Below are 17,506 nucleotides of genomic sequence, written 5' to 3'. Positions count from 1 at the left end.
TTTTATCCAATTGATCTTAAAAGTATTATTTAAGGTAGTAAAGTCCAGAAAATTCAGCCCACCATACTCATAAGTGTTCATTACAACAGTTTTCCTAATGTAATGGGTTCGGTTTCTCCACAGAAAGTTGAAAAGCACTTGGTCTATCTCTTTGCTTATTTTACCGTCAAGATATAAAGATAGAGTGGCATATGTTAGTCTAGAGATACCTTCAGCCTTGGTTATTAGGATTCTTCCCTATAAAGATAAGTCCCTCTGTAGCCATTGTTTTCACTTCTGTTTTTTAATATGAGGGTTAACATTTAGTAAGCCTCTAGACTTCTGATCCTTTGTAATGGTTATGCATAAATATGTAAGTTCTTCTTTCACTGGAAAATCATAATATGAGGGTGTCACACAATCATTGACAGCCATGAGTTCACATTTATTAATGTTAAGACATTGACCAGATGCTTTGGAAAAGGATTCTATTACATTGATCGATATGGGAATCTGACTAGCATCTTTCAGAAAAGTGTAGTATCGTCAGCCAGCTGGCTTATAATACTTTCTTTACGAGCTATGGAAATACCTTGTACAGGACTATTATTTAAATAATTTGTAAGAAATTAGGTGATTAATAAAAATAGATACGGTGAGATAGGACAACCTTGCCTAATTCCTCTCTTCAACTCAAATCTAGGTGAGGTGCCATGTTTGAGTTTGATAGAGCTGTTACTATTCAAATAGTCTTAATAGCCTTACAGAAAAATCCCCAAAGCCAAATTTATAAAAGGAGTGGAAGAGGAACTGATGTTCCACTGTGTCAAATGCTTTATAAAAATGTAAAAATAATATGAAGCTATCCATGGTTATTAGGTCTGAGTAGTCAAGTATGTCTAATACTAGTCGGATATTGTTATAAATATGTCTGTTCCTCATAAAGCCAGACTGTGTTTCATCAGTGAATGCGTCCAGGACTTCTTTAATTATTTTTGCAAGTAGTAAGGCTAATATCTTATCGTCATTATTAAGAAGACGCGTTGGACGCCAGTTATTGATGAGCAGCACCTCTTCTTTAGGTTTAGGTATCAATTTATTAATCCCGACTCATTGTAAGAGGAAGAACATTGTTTTTAATACTCTCTAAAAAATACTTCAAGTAGGAAGGGAGCTACTTTTTAAGAAAATAACTTGTACAGTTCTGCCGAAATTCCATCAATACTTTTAATTTTTTTAACCTTTATTTAACTAGACACCTGGTGATTTATTGTTCTTTAGATGTTTGATAGACTCGATAATCTCTTCAACTATGATGGGTTCAACACACTGTTTAGATTCTATATCACTGATAGAGTGAAGATTATTCAGTGAGTCAAAAAACATATCTGTCGATACCTGAGAGAAGGTAAATCTATACAATTTCCTGTAAAAATTGCTACAGTAGTTAGTGATTCATTTTTGGTCATCTGTAATAACACCATCACTGTTTAAATTATGGATAGTGTTATTTGTAGAGCGACATTTGTGTTTTAAAGTGGCTTGGAAATACAATGATATTCAAAAGGAGGCAAATAATTAGTAGGATGATCTTTTGTCATCATATTGATGTTGCCAGATTGACTTTAGATGCAGTATATGTTACCTAGCTAAAATTGAGGGGAGGCCACCGGACTTTAGCTAGATAACGTTAGCATTTCTAGCTATTTTTGATGAACTTTCGAGCTAATGACAACATTGCCATCTGTCTAAAGTAACTTTGACGACATGATAATGCTGGAAAAGTTGTTTCGTACTAAATATTTGACTACTTTAGCAATGTCATCGTATTTCCAGGCAATATAGTGTAATTTAGACGAAAAAGTAGTTAGCTTCTGACCAGAATGACTGGGTTTATCACCACTAGTATGGCGCCTCCGGTAGAGGGCGGCTTGTGAACGTTCATAACAATATTAATATATATTTTTTTTAATTTCACCTTTATTTAACCAGGTAAGCTAGTTGAGAAAAAGTTCTCATTTGCAACTGCGACCTGGCCAAGATAAAGCAAAGCAGTTCGACACATACAACAACACAGAGCTACACATGGAATAAACAAACATACAATCAATAGTAGAGTAGAAAAATCTATATACAGCATGTGCAAATGAGGTAGGATAAGAGAAGTAAAGGCAATAAATTGGCCATGGTGGCGAAGTAATTACAATATTGGAATTAAACACTGGAATGGTAGAATGTGCAGAAGATGAATGTGCAAGTAGAGATACTGGGGTGCAAAGGAACAAGATAAATAAATAAATACAGTATGGGGATGAGGTAGATTGGATGGGATTTTTACAGATGAGCTATGTACAAGTGCAGTAATCTGTGAGCTGCTCTGACAGCTGGTGTTTAAAGCTAGTGAGTGAGGTAAGAGTCTCCAGCTTTAGTGATTTTTGCAGTTCGTTCCAGTCAATGGCAGTAGAGAACTGGAAGGAGAGGCGGCCAAAGGAAGAATTGGCTTTGGGGGTGACCAGTGAGATATACCTGCTGGAGCGCGTGCTACGGGTGGGTGCTGCTATGGTGACCAGTGAGCTGAGATAAGGCGGGGCTTTACCTAGCAAAGACTTGGAGATGACCTGGAGCCAGTGGGTTTGGCAACGAGTATGAAGCGATGGCCAGCCAATGAGAGCGTATAGGTCTCAGTGGTACAGTGCCTTGCGAAAGTATTCGGCCCCCTTGAACTTTGCGACCTTTTGCCACATTTCAGGCTTCAAACATAAAGATATAAAACTGTATTTTTTTGTGAAGAATCAACAACAAGTGGGACACAATCATGAAGTGGAATGACATTTATTGGATATTTCAAACTTTTTTAACAAATCAAAAACTGAAAAATTGGGCGTGCAAAATTATTCAGCCCCCTTAAGTTAAGACTTTGTAGCGCCACCTTTTACTGCAATTACAGCTGTAAGTCACTTGGGGTATGTCTCTATCAGTTTTGCACATCGAGAGACTGACATTTTTTCCCATTCCTCCTTGCAAAACAGCTCGAGCTCAGTGAGGTTGGATGGAGAGCATTTGTGAACAGCAGTTTTCAGTTCTTTCCACAGATTCGCGATTGGATTCAGGTCTGGACTTTGACTTGGCCATTCTAACACCTGGATATGTTTATTTTTGAACCATTCCATTGTAGATTTTGCTTTATGTTTTGGATCATTGTCTTGTTGGAAGACAAATCTCCGTCCCAGTCTCAGGTCTTTTGCAGGCTCCATCAGGTTTTCTTCCAGAATGGTCCTGTATTTGGCTCCATCCATCTTCCCATCAATTTTAACCATCTTCCCTGTCCCTGCTGAAGAAAACCAGGCCGAAACCATGATGCTGCCACTACCATGTTTGACAGTGGGGATGGTGTGTTCAGGGTGATGAGCTGTGTTGCTTTTACGCCAAACATAACGTTTTGCATTGTTGCCAAAAAGTTCAATTTTGGTTTCATATGACCAGAGCACCTTCTTCCACATGTTTGGTGTGTCTCCCAGGTGGCTTGTGGCAAACTTTAAACAACACTTGTTATGGATATCTTTAAGAAATGGCTTTCTTCTTGCCACTCTTCCATAAAGGCCAGATTTGTGCAATATACGACTGATTGTTGTCCTATGGACAGAGTCTCCCACCTCAGCTGATCTCTGCAGTTCATCCAGAGTGATCATGGGCCTCTTGGCTGCCTCTCTGATCAGTCTTCTCCTTGTATGAGCTGAAAGTTTAGAGGGACGGCCAGGTCTTGGTAGATTTGCAGTGGTCTGATACTCCTTCCATTTCAATATTATCGCTTGCACAGTGCTCCTTGGGATGTTTAAAGCTTGGGAAATCTTTTTGTATCCAAATCCGGCTTTAAACTTCTTCACACCAGTATCTCGGACCTGCCTGGTGTGTTCCTTGTTCTTCATGATGCTCTCTGCGCTTTTAACGGACCTCTGAGACTATCACAGTGCAGGTGCATTTATACGGAGACTTGATTACACACAGGTGGATTGTATTTATCATCATTAGTCATTTAGGTCAACATTGGATCATTCAGAGATCCTCACTGAACTCCTGGAGAGAGTTTGCTGCACTGAAAGTTAAGGGGCTGAATAATTTTGCACGCCCAATTTTTGATTTGTTAAAAAAGTTTGAAATATCCAATAAATGTCGTTCCACTTCATGATTGTGTCCCACTTGTTGTTGATTCTTCACAAACAAATACAGTTTTATATCTTTACGTTTGAAGCCTGAAATGTGGCAAAAGGTCGCAAAGTTCAAGGGGGGCGAATACTTTCGCAAGGCACTGTAGGTACTATATGGGGCTTTGGTGAAAAAACGGATGGCACTGTGATAGACTGCATCCAATAAGTCACCTTGTCCTAGAGATTTACAGGGTTATTTCAAAGTCCTGACAGGGTAAGCCTACACAAAACACAGACCTTATTTTAAGTGTTTCTCAAATCCGCTATTGGGGAAATTGAATGATGGAAAAAACAAGCCATTTCACTGTTTGACCACTGGGTTTTATAGGTATTATTCATACTGTGGTCACAAAGATTTTTATAACTAAACCAAGGTAGACCACAGCCCGTCGTTTCAAATGGGAACAAATTAAGTCATAGTGGCAGAACAAGCAAGAAGGAGGACAGAGCCAAGCATGAGTTTGCGAGATCCTTTTCGCGCATTGTAGCATACATTTGAATATTTCCGTTAGGGAATGCCTACTCTATGAAGTTCCTACTCTGTGAAGTGCGCATGTGCAATAACTCAATTCGCCTTTGCACTCCTGCACAATGCACTTTTTAAAAACTTTAGTCAAGGATAAAGTCTACAAAACTTAGTTCACTGTTCGTAACATAGTTTTGGGAACAGAAAACTTCTATTAATATTAAATGTTTCATCGATGAGAAAATTAGCAGAATGTTGGCCAAAATCCATCTCGTTCCATCTTCTCACACCGCCGGACACTTGGCTTATTTGGTAGTGAATGGAAACGCCAAGCGGATGCTTCACATTTAAACATCCTGTGAAATATCGGTCTCATTGTTCTATCTGTGGAAAGAGAAATAGTGATGGTGTCTTTTTGTAGGCACTAACTCCTCCATTGTTCGTTGGACAAACCCTATGAGGAAAATATATGTCGTTTTTGTAGGGGTTTTGGATAAACGTTGACAATGAGGTCTGTGGTAAACACAGGCTTAGGAGATCTTATACATTTTGTTTTATGAGATAATCTTCATCAGCAAACTTAACTTTTTGTGAATTTTAAAAAATATATGTAATAACAAGAAACAAATCAAATAAAGGCTTCATATTTCATAAAGTCATGTTAACTGAAAGCTATTATCTCACAGAAGAAACCGTATAAGATCTAAGCCTGTGAAATGATCAGATCTTATTTTCTGTGTTTATTCCAAAACTGTATTCTTTCCCCATTCATTTTTCCCATGGGGACGGCTGAACGAACCAGAGATAATTTTTTTCCTGGTTTTATGACTACAAGCTGGCGAGTTCTTAGCTACTGCACATGCAGCAGCTACTCTCCCTGGGGTCCACATACAACATACAAATATACTGAACAAAAATATAAACACAACATGTAACCATTTCAACGATTTTACTGAGTTACAATTCATAGAAGGAAATCATTCAACTGAAATCAATTCATTAGGGCCTAATCTATGGATTTCACATGACTGGGCAGGGGTGAAGCCATGGGTGGGCTTGGGAGGGCATATATATCCACTCATAGGGGAGCCAGGCCCACCCACTGGGGAGCCAGGACCAGCCAATAAGAATGAGTTTTTACCCACAAAAGAGCTTTATTACAGACCGAAATACTCCTCAGTTTCATTAGCTATCCGGGTGGCTGGTCTCAGACAATCCCACAGGTGAAGAATTCGGAAGTGGAGGTCCTGGGCTGGCGTGGTTACACACGGTCTGGGGCTGTGTGGCCGGTTGGACGTACTACCAAATTCTCTAAAACGACATTAGAGGTGGCTTATGGTAGAGAAACAAACATCTAGCAACAGCTCTGATGGACATTCCTGCAGTCAGCATGCCAATTGCACGCTCCCTCAAAACTTTAGACATCTGTGGCATTGTGTTGTGTGACAAAACTGCACATTTTATTGGCCTTTTATTGTCCCCAGCACAAGGTGAGAGTAGAGTATTACTTTATTAATCCCAGTTTGGGAATTGTTTTATCACAGCATTCAACATCAATGTCTTACAATGACAGAACATGCAACAATGACCAACACATGATAAAAATAAGAAAAATTAATAAATAAAATAACACATTAAGACAAAGGCATACGCACTAACCATAGTATCCATAAAATAATAGTCTTATTCAAGTGCTGTTTTCTATCCTTCTCTGGGGAAAATAGGCAACAACATTTCCCAATAGAATGACCTTATAACACAGTTAATTAATTACTCTCATTAAAAAGCCTCATGGCTGTGGGTAAAAATGACCGTCCAAACCTCTCTGTGGAACATCTGAGCAGGATGAACCTGCTACTGAAGCTGCTCCTGTGTTGCATTAGAGAGCTGTGGAGTGTGTGTGTGTGTGTGTGTGTGTGTGTGTGTGTGTGTGTGTGTGTGTGTGTGTGTGTGTGTGTGTGTGTGTGTGTGTGTGTGTGTGTGTGCGTGCTTGCGTGTGTGTGTGTGTGTGTGTGTCACTGTCCATGATTGTGTGTGTTTTTACTTGCAGCGTTTTTATGAACATGTCCTGTATTGATTCTAGGCTGCAGCCAATAGTAGCACTGGCTTTGTTAATGATTTTGTCAAGCCTGTTTGTCTTCCTTAGCTAAATTTCCTTTTCAGCACACAATGGCATAGGTCACTACACTCGCCTCTACACTGCTATAGAACATACGAAGCATTTTGTCACATACACTAAAATATCTAAGCTTCCTTAAAAAGTACAGTCTGGATTGAGCCTTTTTGTAGAGAAGTATCCTTTCAGTTCAGTTTGTTGTCCACTATTACACCCAAGTTGTCACATCCGCTCCCACTACGCCCTCTTGTGTTCATCCGGTGTCGTCTTAACCTGCAGTTCTCTCCCTGTACACTCTCTCTCTCGCTCTTTGTGTGATTGTGTGGTTGGAGACAGTTGTGCTGGAGTCAGAGCAGATCGCTACCAGCTACAACCTGTTCCATAATCAAGACCTCTACAAATACTCATTCCTGCCACTTCCACTCCACATCTCTCTGTGTACAATAAACATTTTGGTTCATTCATCCCTGCTTCCACATCTGAGTCCGCTCTTGGGTTCCCCTGTGTTCGCGCTGTGAAAAACAAGTACTTATAAGAGTCAACAGGGCCAATCTCTTCACAATTAATAGAAATAGGATGAATAACATCTTTGTGAAATGGTGTGAGGCCAATTACTTGGACCTGAATGTACTGAAGATCAAGGAGCTAGTGGTAGGAAAAACAAAGGACTCCGTCATATCCCTGTGATGAGCATTGTCTCCTCTCATGACACAGCTTACTATAGCAGAGTCATCAGATAATTACTGTAAGTGGCTCAGTTCATTCTTGTGTGTGAAGTAATTTGTGTAAGCAGAAAAAATCTGATACTGCCTGGTTCAGTCTTACGAACTGTGGTCTATTGGTCAGGTAGTTCACAATCCATTTGATTGCGTGTGGATTTAAGTGAATGCCCTTGTAATGATGCACCTGTGTAATGATCATGCTGTTTAATCAGCTTATTGATATGCCACACCTGCCAGGTGAATGAATTATCTTGGCAAGGTAGAAATACTCACTAATAGGGATGTAAACAAATTTGTGCACAATATTTTAGATAAATAAGCTTTCTGTGCGTATGTAGAAAATTTATGGGATCTTTTATTTAAGCTCATGAAACATGGGACAAACACTAAACATGATGCATTTATATTTTTGTTCAGTATACATGACAAAGTACAGAACGGTAAAATAAAAAATAAAAATAAGAGTTATATATAGGAAAGACACCGAGACAACAAAAATACAATTTACACACTATTCATGGTTGATTTTGCAAATATGGGCATGGTTGTTAAATGTTTTGAAAAATTAAACCTCCTGAGACTGCGTTTTATCTATCTGAACATTTTCTTCACTCTGTCTGGAAACAAGATCCCCCAAATACCCGAGGGGAAATGTCATTATCACCACATCATAAAATGTGCTATTTCAGTTAAAAAGGAAATTACAGAAATTGTGCCTATGGTATTTTATATAACATTTCACATTAATTGTATTTTTTCCATGTTTTTTTTGTTTACTATTTTGAAGTTTTAATTATATGTATTCATCGTTGTCATGTTTAAATGTCCATATATGCCTTGATGATACTCAGAAACATGTATTCTTAATATTTTACATTACTTTAGAAATTATCTTAAGAACCAGTATATATAAGGTTCAGATTTGGGAAAAATCATCAATATCACTCTGCCTCAAAAATATGTACCATGATGGCAATAACTTAGCGCTGTGGTAATGACAGGGTGTGGTGGAAATTACATTTCATATAAAACAACTGATGTAAAATACCATTAAACATTTTAATGTCACAGTAGTAGTTACTTGACCTCTGTGAATAATTTTTGGGGCCTGCAATTTCTGAGGCTGGTAACTCTAATGAACTTATCCTCTGCAGCAGAGGTAACTCTGGGTCTTCCGTTCCTGTGGCTGTAATGAACACGAGGGGAGACAGAGAGCTGGTTTCAAGAGCAGGGCACAGCAGGTGTTTAACTGTAAAGGACCACAGGAGGAGGCAGGTAGCTGGGTCCAGGGGCAGGCACAAGGTCATACACAGGGGGTCCAAAAAGGCAACAATACAGGCAGGGAAAAACTAGTAACGTCATCCGGGAGATCAGGCAATAGGTAGATAACAAGAAAACCGCTAAAGTACAGGCAGGGAATTGGCAAAATGCATCATTAGTGAGGCAGGCATGAACTATCATACACGGGTGGATTAAATTACAGGACCACCAGCACTCCAAATAGAAGTGTGTCACAAAACAAACAATATCTCACAATGATGGGGTGCAAATAACTGAACTAAATAGGGGGTAATAATGACATACAGGTGTGTGAACAGGTGATCAGAATTCAGGTGATTGGAATCTGGAGAGTGAGTTGCAGTCAGGGTATCTACAGTGCCTTGCAAAAGTATTCGGCCCCCTTGAACTTTGCGACCTTTTGCCACATTTCAGGCTTCAAACATAAAGATATAAAACTGTATTTGTTTGTGAAGAATCAACAACAAGTGGGACACAATCATGAAGTGGAATTTATTGGATGTTTCAAACTTTTTTAACAAATCAAAAACTGAAAAATTGGGAGTGCAAAATTATTCAGCCCCTTTACTTTCAGTGCAGCAAACTCTCTCCAGAAGTTCAGTGAGGATCTCTGAATGATCCAATGTCACCTTATATTTGTCAGTTCCCCATCTCTGTTCCCCGCTGCTGCATTAATTGTAATTTGTCTTTGTTTACCCGTGTGCTGACGCTGTTCCTGTCTTGTTACCTGTCTGTTCCGCAATAAATGTTCAACTCCCCATATCTGCTTCTCATCTCCAGTGTCGGTCGTTACAGAATGCAGCAGCCATCATACAAAGCATCGGGGAGTACTGACGTTCCGGTTGGTGGTGACTCGGGTCCAGGGCCGACACCGATGGAACCAGGGTGCCTAAGCCAGCTCGTCGGCCTGTCACGCCCTAGCTGGCTTGAGAGGTTGTCCCGGTTGGTTCGGAAGGTGCCCATCCCATATCCGGTCTCAGCCGGATCATCAGGGTTTTACGCCCAGTAGGCTCACCAGGCTGCTATGCCTCTGCCGGATCATCGGGCTCCCATGCCTCAGTGGGATCTACAGGCTGTCACACATCAACTGGGTCGTCAGGCTCCCACACCTTCCACACCTGAACTCAATCACCTGTTTATTACCTCCCTATATTTGCTGCATTAATTGTTGTTTGTCTTTGTTTACCCGTGTTCTGACGCTGTTCCTGTCCTGTTACCTGCATCTCATCTCCAGCGTCGGTCGTTACACACCTGTTAGTTAAAATACATTCCAGGTGACTTACCTTATGGAGCTGGTTGAGATAATTTTATTTATTTTATTTCACATTTATTTAACCAGGTAGGCAAGTTGAGAACAAGTTCTCATTTACAATTGCGACCTGGCCAAGATAAAGCAAAGCAGTTGGACACATACAACAACACAGAGTTACACATGGAGAAAAACAAACATACAGTCAATAATACAGTATAAACAAGTCTATATACGATGTGAGCAAATGGGGTGAGATAAGGGAGGTAAAGGCAAAAAAGGCCATGGTGGCAAAGTAAATACAATATAGCAAGTAAAACACTGGAATGGTAGATTTGCAGTGGAAGAATGTACAAAGTATAAATAAAAATAATGGGGTGCAAAGGAGCAAAATCAATAAATAAATTAAATACAGTAGGGAAAGAGGTAGTTGTTTGGGCTAAATTATAGGTGGGCTATGTACAGGTGCAGTAATCTGTGAGCTGCTCTGACAGTTGGTGCTTAAAGCTAGTGAGGGAGATAAGTGTTTCCAGTTTCAGAGATTTTTGTAGTTCGTTCCAGTCATTGGCAGCAGAGAACTGGAAGGAGAGGCGGCCAAAGAAATAATTGGTTTTGGGGGTGACTAGAGAGATATACCTGCTGGAGCGTGTGCTACAGGTGGGGGATGCTATGGTGACCAGCGAGCTGAGATAAGGGGGGACTTTACCTAGCAGGGTCTTGTAGATGACATGGAACCAGTGGGTTTGGCGACCAGTATGAAGCAAGGGCCAGCCAACGAGAGCGTACAGGTCGCAATGGTGGGTAGTATATGGGGCATTGGTGACAAAACGGATTGCACTGTGATAGACTGCATCCAATTTGTTGAGTAGGGTATTGGAGGCTATTTTGTAAATGACATCGCCAAAGTCGAGGACTGGTAGGATGGTCAGTTTTACAAGGGTATGTTTGGCAGCATGAGTGAAGGATGCTTTGTTGCGAAATAGGAAGCCAATTCTAGATTTAACTTTGGATTGGAGATGTTTGATATGGGTCTGGAAGGAGAGTTTACAGTCTAACCAGACACCTAAGTATTTGTTGTTGTCCACGTATTCTAAGTCAGAGCAGTCCAGCGTAGTGATGTTGGACAGGCGGGCAGGTGCAGGTAGCGATCGGTTGAAGAGCATGCATTTAGTTTTACTTGTATTTAAGAGCAATTGGAGGCCACGGAAGGAGAGTTGTATGGCATTGAAGCTTGCCTGGAGGGTTGATAACACAGTGTTCAAAGAAGGGCCAGAAGTATACAGAATGGTGTCGTCTGCGTAGAGGTGGATCAGAGACTCACCAGCAGCAAGAGCGACCTCATTGATATATACAGAGAAGAGAGTCGGTCCAAGAATTGAACCCTGTGGCACCCCCATAGAGACTGCCAGAGGTCCGGACAGCAGACCCTCCGATTTGACACACTGAACTCTATCAGAGAAGTAGTTGGTGAACCAGGCTAGGCAATCATTTGAGAAACCAAGGCTGTCGAGCCTGCCGATGAGGATGTGGTGATTGACAGAGTCGAAAGCCTTGGCCAGATCAATAAATACGGCTGCACAGTGATGTTTCTTATCAATGGCGGTTAAGATATCGTTTAGGACCTTGAGCGTGGCTGAGGTGCACCCATGACCAGATTGCATAGCAGAGAAGGTATGGTGAGATTCGAAATGGTCGGTAATCTGTTTGTTGACTTGGCTTTCGAAGACCTTAGAAAGGTATGGTAGGATGGATATAGGTCTGTAGCAGTTTGGGTCAAGAGTGTCCCCCCCTTTGAAGAGGGGGATGCCCACAGCTGCTTTCCAATCTTTGGGAATCTCAGACGACACGAAAGAGAGGTTGAACAGGCTAGTAATAGGAGTGGCAACAGTTTCGGCAGATAATTTTAGAAAGAAAGGGTCCAGATTGTCTAGCCCGGCTGATTTGTAGGGGTCCAGATTTTGCAGCTCTTTCAGAACATCAGCTGAACGGATTTGGGAGGAGAAATGGGGAAGGCTTGCGCGAGTTGCTGTGGGGGGTGCAGTGCTGTTGACCGGGGTAGGAGTAGCCAGGTGGAAAGCATGGCCAGCCGTAGAAAAATGCTTATTGAAATGTTCAATTATGGTGGATTTATCAGTGGTGACAGTGTTTCCTATCTTCAGTGCAGTGGGCAACTGGGAGGAGGTGTTCTTATTCTCCATGGACTTTACAGTGTCCCAGAACGTTTTTGAGTTAGTGTTGCAGGAAGCAAATTTCTGCTTGAAAAAGCTAGCCTTGGCTTTTCTAACTGCCTGTGTATAATGGTTTCTAGCTTCCCTGAACAGCTGCATATCACGGGGGCTGTTCGATGCTAATGCAGAACGCCATAGGATGTTTTTGTGTTGGTTAAGGGCAGTCAGGTCTGGGGAGAACCAAGGGCTATATCTGTTCCTGGTTCTAAATTTATTGAATGGGGCATGTTTATTTAAGATGGTTAGGAAGGCATTTTTAAAAAATATCTTCATGATGCCCATCTCTGCATGATTCAAGAAGACAATGAGCTCCTTCGGGTCTTTTTTAAAATGACGGGTGGGGAGCTAAACCTATTGCGTGATAGTGAGAAGGAGAGATGTTGTGTGGGAAAACAGCTTTTTTCACTCGATCTGTCCAATTTATCAGCTTATCGCCTCTAAAATTTTAATAAAACACTATAAAGAGTTTATATAATGTGTCATTACATACCTATTTGAAGGTTTGTGTCGAATTTGAATCGGGTTTTTAGGGCGGTGCTAAAGTGATCTTCAGAAGTAAACAGCAGCTTTTGAGAGTCATGAAATCTTGCAGTGATGATGCAAAAAATGACTAGGTATCCCCCTTACCCTGTCCCTTTCTTGTTTTTAAACGGTGAGAGCAGTGCTACACCTGGTGGAGAGAGGCAGTAAGACATAATTAGTTGATTTATGCGCACTGTACGTTACGCCATGACACGTCACAATGTAACGTACAGCTTCTCCAATACTATAGAGCCATTACTATGTCAATCAACGCTTGAATAGAAACGTAGTTCACACCCCACTGTTGATGTCAACAGTGTCGCTACAATCCCATTTGTTTTCTTTGCAGCCTCGTTTGAATGTCGCGGTTGCGCACATTTGTACGGAATGGGGTTAGCGTACCTTAGTCTGTCACGAAAAACCTAATTTCTGAATTTAACATGAGTTACTATATGTCTTCTTTTTGATAGAGAAAATAATTGAATTTAAAAAAAAAAGTAAAGTAAAAAATTGTATGATGTATTTGTGTGTTTGTTACTTACAATGTAAACCAACATCTGCGTCTGCGTGCGTGCGCCATCGTGCATAAATCTATTTTGTCCCCCACAAAAAAAACGCGATCACGACAGGCAGGTTAAAATATCAAACCAACTCTGAACCAATTATATTAATTTGGGGACAGGTCGAAAAGCATTGGCAATTTAGCTAGTTAGCTTGCACTTGCTAGCTAATTTGTCCTATTTAGCTAGCTTGCTGTTGCTAGCTAATTTGTCCTGGGATATAAACATTGAGTTGTTATTTTACCTGAAATGCACAAGGTCCTCTACTCTGCCAATTAATCCACATATAAAACAGTCAACCCAAATTGTTTCTAGTCATCTCTCTTCCTTCCAGGCTTTTTCTTCTCGACTTTATATTGCGATTGGCAACTTTCATAAATTAGGTGCATTACAGCCACTGACCTCGTTCGTCTTTCAGTCACCCACGTGGGTATAACCATTGAGGAGATGGCACGTAGGTACTTGCTTCTATAAACCAATAAGGAGATGGGAGAGGCAGGACTTGCACCGCGATCTGCACCAGAATAGAACTATTTACATGCGTGAGCAGTGTGGGTGCAATAATTTAATAACATAGATTTCTAAATTTATTTTGACCTGAGCTGTGTTCGAATACCCATACTATATACTGTTAGTTCATTTCAGTAAACAAACGGTATCCTTTCAGTTGAGCGTACTAGCGCTTCGCCTGTCTGCCGGAAATTGATGCTTTTGTAATGCAACCTCTTGCTAGTTTTCATATTATCCAGAGTGTTGGTGACTGTAACTGTGCTGCTGTCAACAATTTAATTACGATTTTCTGCTGACGTTTACTGACACTGGCCACATTCAATGGCTGTTCAGCGTTAGTAAATTCATCCCTTATTCTGCGCTCTGCCTCTTGCACAGTCAGACGAGTGCTCTGAAATCGGAGTAGATAGCCAGAGCGAATGTACAAATGCACCGAACAACTATATCACTTAGCTAAGCTATGATTGACAGGGTTAGCCATAGTAGTATGGCGCCCTTGGAGCAAATTAGGGTTAAGTGCCTTGCAGTCGGATGCCAAGCAGTTGCCATACCAAGCAAGATGCTCTGAAGCTGCCAATGCAAATATTTTCAGCCTCTTGAGGTGGAAGAGGCATTGCCGTGCCTTCTTTACGACTGTGCTGATGTGTGTGGACCATGTTAATTCCTTAGTGATGTGGACACCGAGGAACTTGAAGCTCTCGACCCAGTCCGCTACCTCCACGTCGATGTGGATGGGGGCGTGCTCGGCCCTTCCTTTCCTGTAGTTCAGGATCAGCTCCTTTGTATTGCTGACATTGAGGGAAAGGTTGTTGTCATGGCACCACACTGCCAGGTCACTGACCTCATACCAATAGGCTGTCTCATCGTCGTCGGTGATCAGGCCTCCCACATCGTGTCGTCAGCAAACCTAATGAGGGTGTTGGAGTCATGCGTGGCCATGCAGTTGTGGGCCAAGTTTTAGGTGGCAAATTTATGGTCATTTGCACATGTAGGAGGGAGATTCCAACATGTGAGAAGAGGGCATGGGACAAAGGAGTGTGTAGTTTTAGTGTCATTTGTGGGGGGTGGCCATATAGCTGGGGATCAGAAATGTCCTGTACGAGTGAGACAGTTTGAAGTTTCCAGGGATTCATGGGCCCATGTCAGGGCTGGACCGGTCATCAGAGGTAGCAGCAGACAGGTCCAGTGCTGCTGGAGGGTCCCCTAGTGCAGGGACAGGCAGGGAGTCAGAGGCACGCAGGGTCAATGGCGACAGCTCGTCAAGTAGCTCTAGCTGGTGTTGATCTGGTGGCGGTGAGGAATAGGGTCTGATCAGCAACATATGGCAATGCTGGGGAAACCCTCTCCATGGCTCAGGCAGCCAATGCCGACTCCAGCAGCATCGCCACGTGATAGCGAGCACCAGAAATGCACCATAAACCGGTGCTTGTAGAGGTTGAATTCCTATATCTGGCGGCTGGTCATCTGTCGCTGGGGATGGCTCCCTGAATAGGCCTCATCTCGCCAGACTCTCAGTGCTTTCCTGAACAGACACTCTTTTGGCACATCTTTCCGTTCTAACTCTGGAATTTGCTCTTTCCCTCACAAAACATACAATTCTTTCCACGTCATTGGCACTTCGTTTATATTGAAAACTCATCACTCAGCGTGACAGGTCCCGTTATTTCTTCTAAAGCCTGTGTGCAGTCCAGTCGCAATGAAGACGATTTACCTTGTAGAAGGTTATGTTTTGTCCCTGTTAGTCGTACGGTTTACCACAAACACGGCATACATCAATATATTTTGATGGGTTTTAATCAGCGGTTTCACGGCCATCCTCACGCACTGTTGCACCTACAACACTAATCTTGTGAGTCTGCCCATGCAAGGCATTTGATTGGTTTGACGTGTTGCGAGTCGTCACTAATTTACACCGGGTTCTTACCCCTTTTTAGCAGATTTTGTGCCATGGACTTCCCGTTTAGGAAAGCCTGGTTATCAATGAGGCTACTGATGAGCTAGCAAACTAGCTACTAGCTCTGTTCCAGCTTCAAATAACATCATTGACCCAGAGGTAGCTAGCTACATCCAGAGCCATATATTTCTAAATATATGGCTCTGCCTATACATCAATAGAACCAAAATGATAGCTAGTAAAAATACTTCCTATGTCAGCTGGTGAATAATTTGCTGTTTTGTTGTATATTTTGTCTATCTTAATATAAAATACTAATCTACTATCCATTACCTGGTTGTTAATAAACTACCACTTCCCATATATTTGGCCACATCAGATGCATACGAGGCAGGCACACTCTTTAGCCAAACATAAAAATGTATTTTCCCCAGTACAAGGATCTGAGATGACCACTCTTGGCAGAAAGTCTCAGTCTACAGTGACTGGAAGTGCAAGAAAAGTTTAAGACAATGTAGCTGACTGGCACAATCTGATTCTGAAATGGGACCGACTGAATGATGAAGGATCCACCATTGCAAATAAAATTGTCAATCTAGGGTTGACAATGTTTTGCGATGTCTTGCTTGACAATAAATGGAATTGGGAGGAAAGTCATGCTAATGTTAAATGGCAATCTTCCTCATCACTTAAAATAAAATCTGTTTACATAAAGAGATGGAAGTCACGATGGAGGATCAGGACACATCTAACTCAGAGAATGCATTTGGAAACAGTAGTGAACTACAAGAGTTGCAAAGTGTCATGGACAAAATAGTGAATACATAATTTGTGCCATGATTGAACAGTATCAAAGACTGTGGAACAATCAGCCAAATCTTTATTAAGGATTGTTCCACCTTTCTCTCTGGCAACACTAACAATTGTAGCCTGATTCCAGATCTGTTCGTACTATTTTGCCAACTTAATGTTAATTATCACAACAACAGATCTGAGACCAGTATACAGTTGTGCTGTCAGTGTCATGACTGACCATTTTCTCTTTCCATTAGACACGTATTGAATAAAGAAAATTGATAAATTAGTTTAATCTGAGAAGGGGATCATCGACCTGGAGAAATTCCAATATGGAACAGGAAGACAAACTCCTTTGTTTCAGACCTGGCCTACATCACAGTTCGATGACTCTCCATCAGTTTAAGATGCCTTGTGCTTTGAAAATACATGTAGGATCCAGAATACACATAATTCTGGACTATGTTATGAATTGCTTTTTAGTTCAGGTGTAGGCTTACGTTTTTTCTGGGAAACCGATCCTTGAGGTGTTTTTATTACGAATCATCTAGTGCCTTCAGAAAGTATTCATACCCCTTGACTTTAATCTATTTTGAATTCAGGCTGTAACACAACAATATGTGGAATAAGTCAAGGGGTATGAATACATTCTGAAGGCACTGTATGTTCCATGACAAGTAGGTTTTGTGAAATGTCACCATGTTTATTTCAGCTGAGGTCCCCTCCAAGCGCTACGAAGCCTACAAGTGTGACCGGACTCTGAAGCGGGCCATTCTTCAGGAACAAGCTCACACAACAACCTCTCAATGGTGCACCTCTCCTGCAGGCTGTATCAGCCGTACATAGACAACAGTGCAAGGATACTGTTAGAGGGTCTTCTTTTAGAGACAGAGCATTGACGAATCTAACAAACATAAATTGGAACATTTTTTTCATTTTTCATATTGGAATGGGATTATAT

General features: G+C 41.3%; 1 pseudogene; it reads left to right on the top strand.

Moving 5' to 3' along the window:
• Positions 1 to 14,995: 14,995 nt before the first annotated feature.
• On the top strand, positions 14,996 to 17,444 carry LOC135507467 (cyclin-dependent kinase 2-interacting protein-like; annotated as a pseudogene).
• The last annotated feature ends 62 nt before the right edge of the window (positions 17,445 to 17,506 follow it).

This window comes from Oncorhynchus masou, chromosome 21, assembly GCF_036934945.1.
Source record: "Oncorhynchus masou masou isolate Uvic2021 chromosome 21, UVic_Omas_1.1, whole genome shotgun sequence".
In the NCBI taxonomy this organism is placed as follows: Eukaryota; Metazoa; Chordata; class Actinopteri; order Salmoniformes; family Salmonidae; genus Oncorhynchus; species Oncorhynchus masou.
The sequence above is the reverse complement of the archived record's forward strand: the minus strand, read 5'-3'. Positions and strand labels throughout refer to the sequence as shown.